The 6,000-nt window shown below is 45.1% G+C and overlaps 1 non-coding gene across 1 annotated transcript; it reads right to left on the reverse strand.

Moving 5' to 3' along the window:
* Positions 1 to 1,702: 1,702 nt before the first annotated feature.
* Positions 1,703 to 1,774, reverse strand: TRNAD-GUC. The gene has a single exon. It is a non-coding gene; the product is annotated as a tRNA-Asp (tRNA).
* Between the last annotated feature and the right edge of the window lie 4,226 nt (positions 1,775 to 6,000).

Genomic DNA, 6,000 nt, shown 5'->3' on the forward strand with positions numbered 1-6,000 from the left:
GTCCTCTTCCCGATCCGTGGATCAAGAAAGTTGCTTTTCGTTATCTTCTACCGGCGACAGATTAAATAACAAGATGTGGTGGCAGCTGGCGGGGGGCTGGGTCGGTATTGTCGTCTCCTACCTCACGCTGCTGGATTCTTCAATTAGATAGAGTGCCGGGCATGTGCAGAAGCGATTCAACTGGGGAGGCAAGATCTACCCGTGGGCATGGAGTTCCTCATGCAACCGATCAAGAGGTACAAAAGGTCTCTCTCAGTTTTTCTTTTCTTTTCTTTGTACTCCCTCCGTCCCGTAATATAAAAGCGTTCTTCACACTACAATAGTATCAAAAATGCTCTTATATTATGGGATGGGGATGGAGGGGATAGATTCCATCGTGTCGATCTGCAGTTTCGACAGTTTGCTTGGCAGATTTACAATGCTTAAGGAGCCTGCTTGATAGTGGCGTCTCTTTGGAGCCCCTCCATTGTCCTGTGGCGGCGCTGCCTGCGGGGATCGAGCAGGATCAACCCCGTGCGGGAAGATTCGACCAGCAGATTTGTTTGGTGGAGACGGCAGTTGCAGAGGGTTCGCAATAGGCTTCGGCCCAGTCCATAGGGAGGATGGATCTGAGAGCTCGAGGATGAGCACGCAGGTATGTTAGGAATCAAAATATTCAATCCAAAAAATTAGTAGTGCACCTCTGCTTCAGAGAAATCTCAAAAAGAAAAAAGAAAAAAACTCAGCTTCAGCGAGTACACTACATATGTACTATGTGATTGATTGCAATTAACAGAGTGCAGACTGGGTAGAACAGCAACCGGTTATGACAAACGTACATATTTAATTTGACACTTCCTATTTGCCAGCATACGTAGTGGCAAGGCGCCATCGGCAGCAGTGAGAACACGGAGACACAGATAGCAGAGGAGGAGGCCTTGACGGTCTCAGGCCCCTATGATTACAATACGCAATGAGTAAAACAATTTTCATGTGAAATATATTTATAACCTCATCGTTTTCCACCGAACTCGAATGTTCTTTATGTAGCACCTATGATTTTTTCTGAACAGCAGGCGGCCCGAGATTATCCAGAGCCACCCAAACATAGTGCAGGCTTACTAACCACCATGGATGCTAGATTATTCAAAACAAACTACTCCTATTCTTAAAGTTGATTTTTCAGTTTCTACCCTTGCACTGAAAATGTCTTACTCTTTTTCTTCCCTCCACGGCGGCTAATTAAGGCAAAGTGCTCATCCCCTCCAGGCTCCGAACCGAAGACCTAATTTGGCGATAGAGGATGAATAGCATGATGAGCAGTGCCTCAAAGGAAAGGAGATGAACGTTTCCATAAAGTTCACGATCACATGCAGTCGCACCGGTGCCAAGAAATTTGTGTTTATTTTGCATGCATTACGTATAATTTTTTTGCAACTATCTATATGAACAACTATTCCAGCAGTTAGAATAGAGTAGATCCCACCATGTGCTTGCATTCGGCTGCTACAAAATCCAAATCACAGATTTTTTAAAAAATGGGCCCAGGAAATCAGTGCCATGTTCCCGTTTTTCGGCCGAAATAAACAGTAGCCCCATTTTCCTGTATTTCGGCCTAGGATGCAAAGAGGCAGCAACCCCCATTTTTCTGTAATTCGGCCCAGGATAACCACCCCATCGCATGCAAATGGGCCCGATGTAAGTGGGCCAAAAATGAAAAATGCGCCGTTGCCGGGGATCGAACCCGGGTCACCCGCGTGACAGGCGGGAATACTTACCACTATACTACAACGACTTGCTTGCTTTTAAAATGGACTATAATTTTCAAAAAGGAGGAACACAGTGACATTCGCAGCAGCACAAGACATGATGTGGCACATGGTCTGTCCTTTTTCTTACGCGTCCATGAACGCAAACGTTTCAACAAGTTCCTATTACTACATGTTATATAGGCACAGCGCATAAAAGAGAAAATAAAGTCGAACACGGAGTAGAAGCTCCGAGCGTGCTACACCCCCTGTGTGTAGCACCCGAGAGCTCCTATGCATTTTCGAAATAAAACCCAGCTACTACCTCCGTCCTAAAATAAGTGACTCAACTTTGTACTAACATTATACTAAAGTTAGTGCAAAATCGAGTCACTTAATTTGGGACAAAGGGGGTATTTTCCTCACTAGTATTACACTAGCATTTATGTGGAGAGATCTAAGGAAAACAATTCATATCGGGCGATTGATGGTACAGAGAAATGGCCCGCTTCCTTGCGCGCCAAAAGGAAAAAATCGCCTCCTCACAAGTTCCTACACAATCATGCTTTTTGTCGCCCCACCTGGCCCAAACTCCGACGCTCCTACATTTAGTGCTCTCCTCCGATCCCCTGCTCCTTCTCAGGGCCGGGGGCTCCTCGACTGCTTCTCCTCGCATCATTTTTGGAAATTTTTCTTCCACCATGGACCTTGAGTTGGGGCTCAACATTGAAGCCCTCCAAGTGCATCAAGCATGGTGAAGCACCTATACTATGGGGAATGAGTACAGAGCGGAGCTCGTTGGATGGTGTTATTAAACTCGAGATTGTTTTTCTTCTGTCTTTGTTTTTTCGAGAAGCATGACTTATGGCACACCAGACTAAACAACTAATGGGCCTCCTTGCGCGTCTCCATGACCCACAAGGCATTAGCCACATGTTCAGCTACATGAGAAATTTTTTGTCTCTCTGTTTTCCCTTTCACCTCTCGGGTTTTCAAAAAAAACTTCCAAGAGTTGGATCCGCTTAACAGATCACTCTAGGAGGGGGGTGGGGGATTAGAGCAAAATCCGATAGTTCTCGGGTAGGGGGTACCGAGCTGGTGGTCTCGGCTAGATGGTAACAGGAAGAATAGGGACACATTGTTTACCCAGGTTCGGGCCCTCTCGAAGAGGTAATGCCCTACTCCTGCTCTTGTATATATTTTGTGGATGAGTACAAAGTACATGTGATTTACCTCGAGATAGTATGAATGAGTTTAAAAGAATTTCCTCTATGGACAAAACTCCTCGGCTTATATAGGGGCCGGGGGGTACCTAGGGTTACACATGTTCGGTTGCATCTAGAGATAAACATGTCGAATACTTGAAAATGCCTTAAAGTGCACACAAGTCTTCGGAAGATCATATCTTGAGTGTGTCGAGGGCCATGCTGAACATGGCCCATTCTTCAGTTGTTGGTGGGTCATTGGGTCGGCCCATGGTGGTAGGCCGACGCGGTGAGTACCCCTAATTTAGGACACCATCAGTAGCCCCTGAACTGGTCTTCAAGCCGAGGACATTGATCTACTCCTCAGAACAGCTTCAACTTCAGGTCTTCAGCTTTGTATATATTCCATTTTTTTTCGAGCAGACTCTTGTCCGAGGTCTTCTATGCCAAAGTTGATTCCTTGTAGGCGAGGTATGCCTTCCAAGGACCTCCGACAATTTTTGGAAATTTTCAAACCCCATACTTTGACATGCCCAATTAGGGGAGTTGTACAGGGTCCCACGCCCCACTTTTAGTGGCATCTATTTAGTTTCTTTCCCTCGATTCACGTACCCATATAAGACACGACGCCTGGAAACAGGCGGGTTAAACACCAAAGACTCAAATGTCCCGTCTAAAGGGGTCCAATCCTTGCATATATATGACTTGTCCCTCAACCCCTCGCTTTCAGAGCTCCATAACAATGACAAACGGCCCCAGCTCGTTGAATCGCCCCAATGACCCCTCGAGGGAGACTGGAAAAGATGCTCGGTTACCCAAGGGCAACTAAATTGGCTCGTCACTCAAGGGTACTTGCCCAATCCAAAGTTCACATAGACCTGTCCTGGCCTGGTAGCCATGGATGATGGGGTTCTTAATGATAACTTTCCCACTCCGCATGGAGCAGAGCACATATGCTTTATTCCCTTCCTTTTCCGAGGTCTCGGTTTTCCGATTCACCCCTTCCTCATGGGTCTTTCTCGAGTTCTGTGTCCATCTGTTTTTTACTTTCACCTCCCGAGTTTCTGAGATATTTTCAAAAAAAAGCTAGATTCACTTAAAAGATCATCGTATTGCAGAGGGGGGGGGGTATAGGGATTTTCAGTGTCCAACTTTCCCAAAACCTCCCTTCACTAACCGGTACAGAGCCAAGGTTTCTTCAGACATGCCTTTGTAAGTGGCTAAACATTTTATAGCGAACTAGTGCACTGCATAGTGACCATTCAATCGGAAAGAACTCATCTCTGGGAGACCGACTTGACTAAGCACCAGGATGGATGTTCTTCCTCATTTGAATTGCTTTTGTAATTGGATAGTCATCTTCAGCATGCTGGCTCCTTGCATATCCTAGGCTGGACTAAGAGGTGCTTGCCGAGATAAAACCCTCCCACCTTTTTGATGTTGTGGATTTTCTTTAAAGCAGTTAGTTTGCAATTCGTTCCCAATCCAATCACCCTGAACTTCATTGTTGTAGTTCTTGCTGGATGCATGATTAATTGGTCGATTTAGCAGTCTGTGCTTGTTGCGCACCTATGCAAAATTTATTCGATTGTTAACCGTGTAGGAGGTGGGTAATATGATGGAAAATGTTATCCATTGAGCGTATGCAACAAGAAATTACAAGGGTCCGATTCAATTGTTGCACTAGTAATGGAGACTTGCAAAGTAAGGATTGGGTTAGCAGCACCGGGAAGAAAACCATGCCCAGTTAGAGTAACAGCATTATAGAAAGCAACCAGGGGCTTCGTTGAGAATCTGGGTAATACTGTCTTTTATTGTGCGGGCAATTCAATCGAGCTTTGATCACTAAGCGAGGCCTACAATTTAGACAACATGTGTAACCATTGTGTATTGTGTCTGCAGAATAAAACAATTTTCATGTGAAATATATTTATAACCTCATCGTTCTCCACCGAACTCGAATGTTCTTTATGAAGCACCTATGATTTTTTCTGAGCAGCAGGCGGCCCGAGATTATCAAGAGCCACCCAAACATAGTCGGGCTACTAGCCACCATGGATGCTAGACTATTCAAAACAAACAACTCCTATTCTTGAAGTTGATTTTTAGATTTCTACCTTTGCACTGAAAATGTCTTACCATAGGCCGGAATACTTTCCACTATACTACGACTTACTTGACTTTGAAATGGATTATGCCTTACAAATGGATGAACAAAGTGACATCCGCAGCAGCACAAGACATGGCGTGGTACACGATCTGTCCTTTTTTTTACGCATCCATGAACGCAAACGTTTCAACAAGTCCCTACTACATGCTATGTAGACATAGCGCATAGAAGAAAAGATAATTCTTCACACGGATTAGGAGCTCTTAGGGTGCTACTCACCCTGTGTAGCATCCGAGAGCTCCTATGCATTCTCGAAATAAAATCCAGCTATTTTCCTCACATGTGTTACACTAGCATTTATGTGGAGAGATCTGTCGAAAACAATTCATATTGGGCGACTGATCATACAGAGAAATCACCTGCTCCCTCGAACACCAAAAAGAAAAATCACCTCCTCACAAGTTCCTACACAACCATGCTTTTGTCGCCCCACCTGGCATGTACTCCGACGCTCCTACATTTAGTGTTCTCCTCCCCTGCTCCTTCTCAGAACCGGGGGCTCCTCGACTGCTTCTCCTCGCATCATTTTAGAAATTATCTCCTTCAACATGGACTTGAGCTGGGGCTCAACATTGGAGCCATCCAAGCGCATCAAGCATGGCAAAGCACCTATACTACGGGGAATGAGTACGGAGCGGAGCTTTTTTTTTTTTGAGGGAGTGGAGCTAGTTGGATGGTGTTACTAAACTGGTGATTGTTTTTCTTTTGTCTTTGTTTTTTCGAGAAGCATGACTTCTGACACACCAGACTAAACAACTATAAGGGGCCTCCTTGCGTGTCTCCGTGAGCCACATGGAATTAGCCACATGTTCAGCTACATGAGCAATTTTTTGCCTTTCTGTTTTCCCTGTCACCTCCCGGGTTTTTGAAAAAAAACTTCGCAGAGCTGGATCCGCTT

This window comes from Triticum dicoccoides, chromosome 2B, assembly GCF_002162155.2.
Source record: "Triticum dicoccoides isolate Atlit2015 ecotype Zavitan chromosome 2B, WEW_v2.0, whole genome shotgun sequence".
NCBI lineage: Eukaryota > Viridiplantae > Streptophyta > Magnoliopsida > Poales > Poaceae > Triticum > Triticum dicoccoides.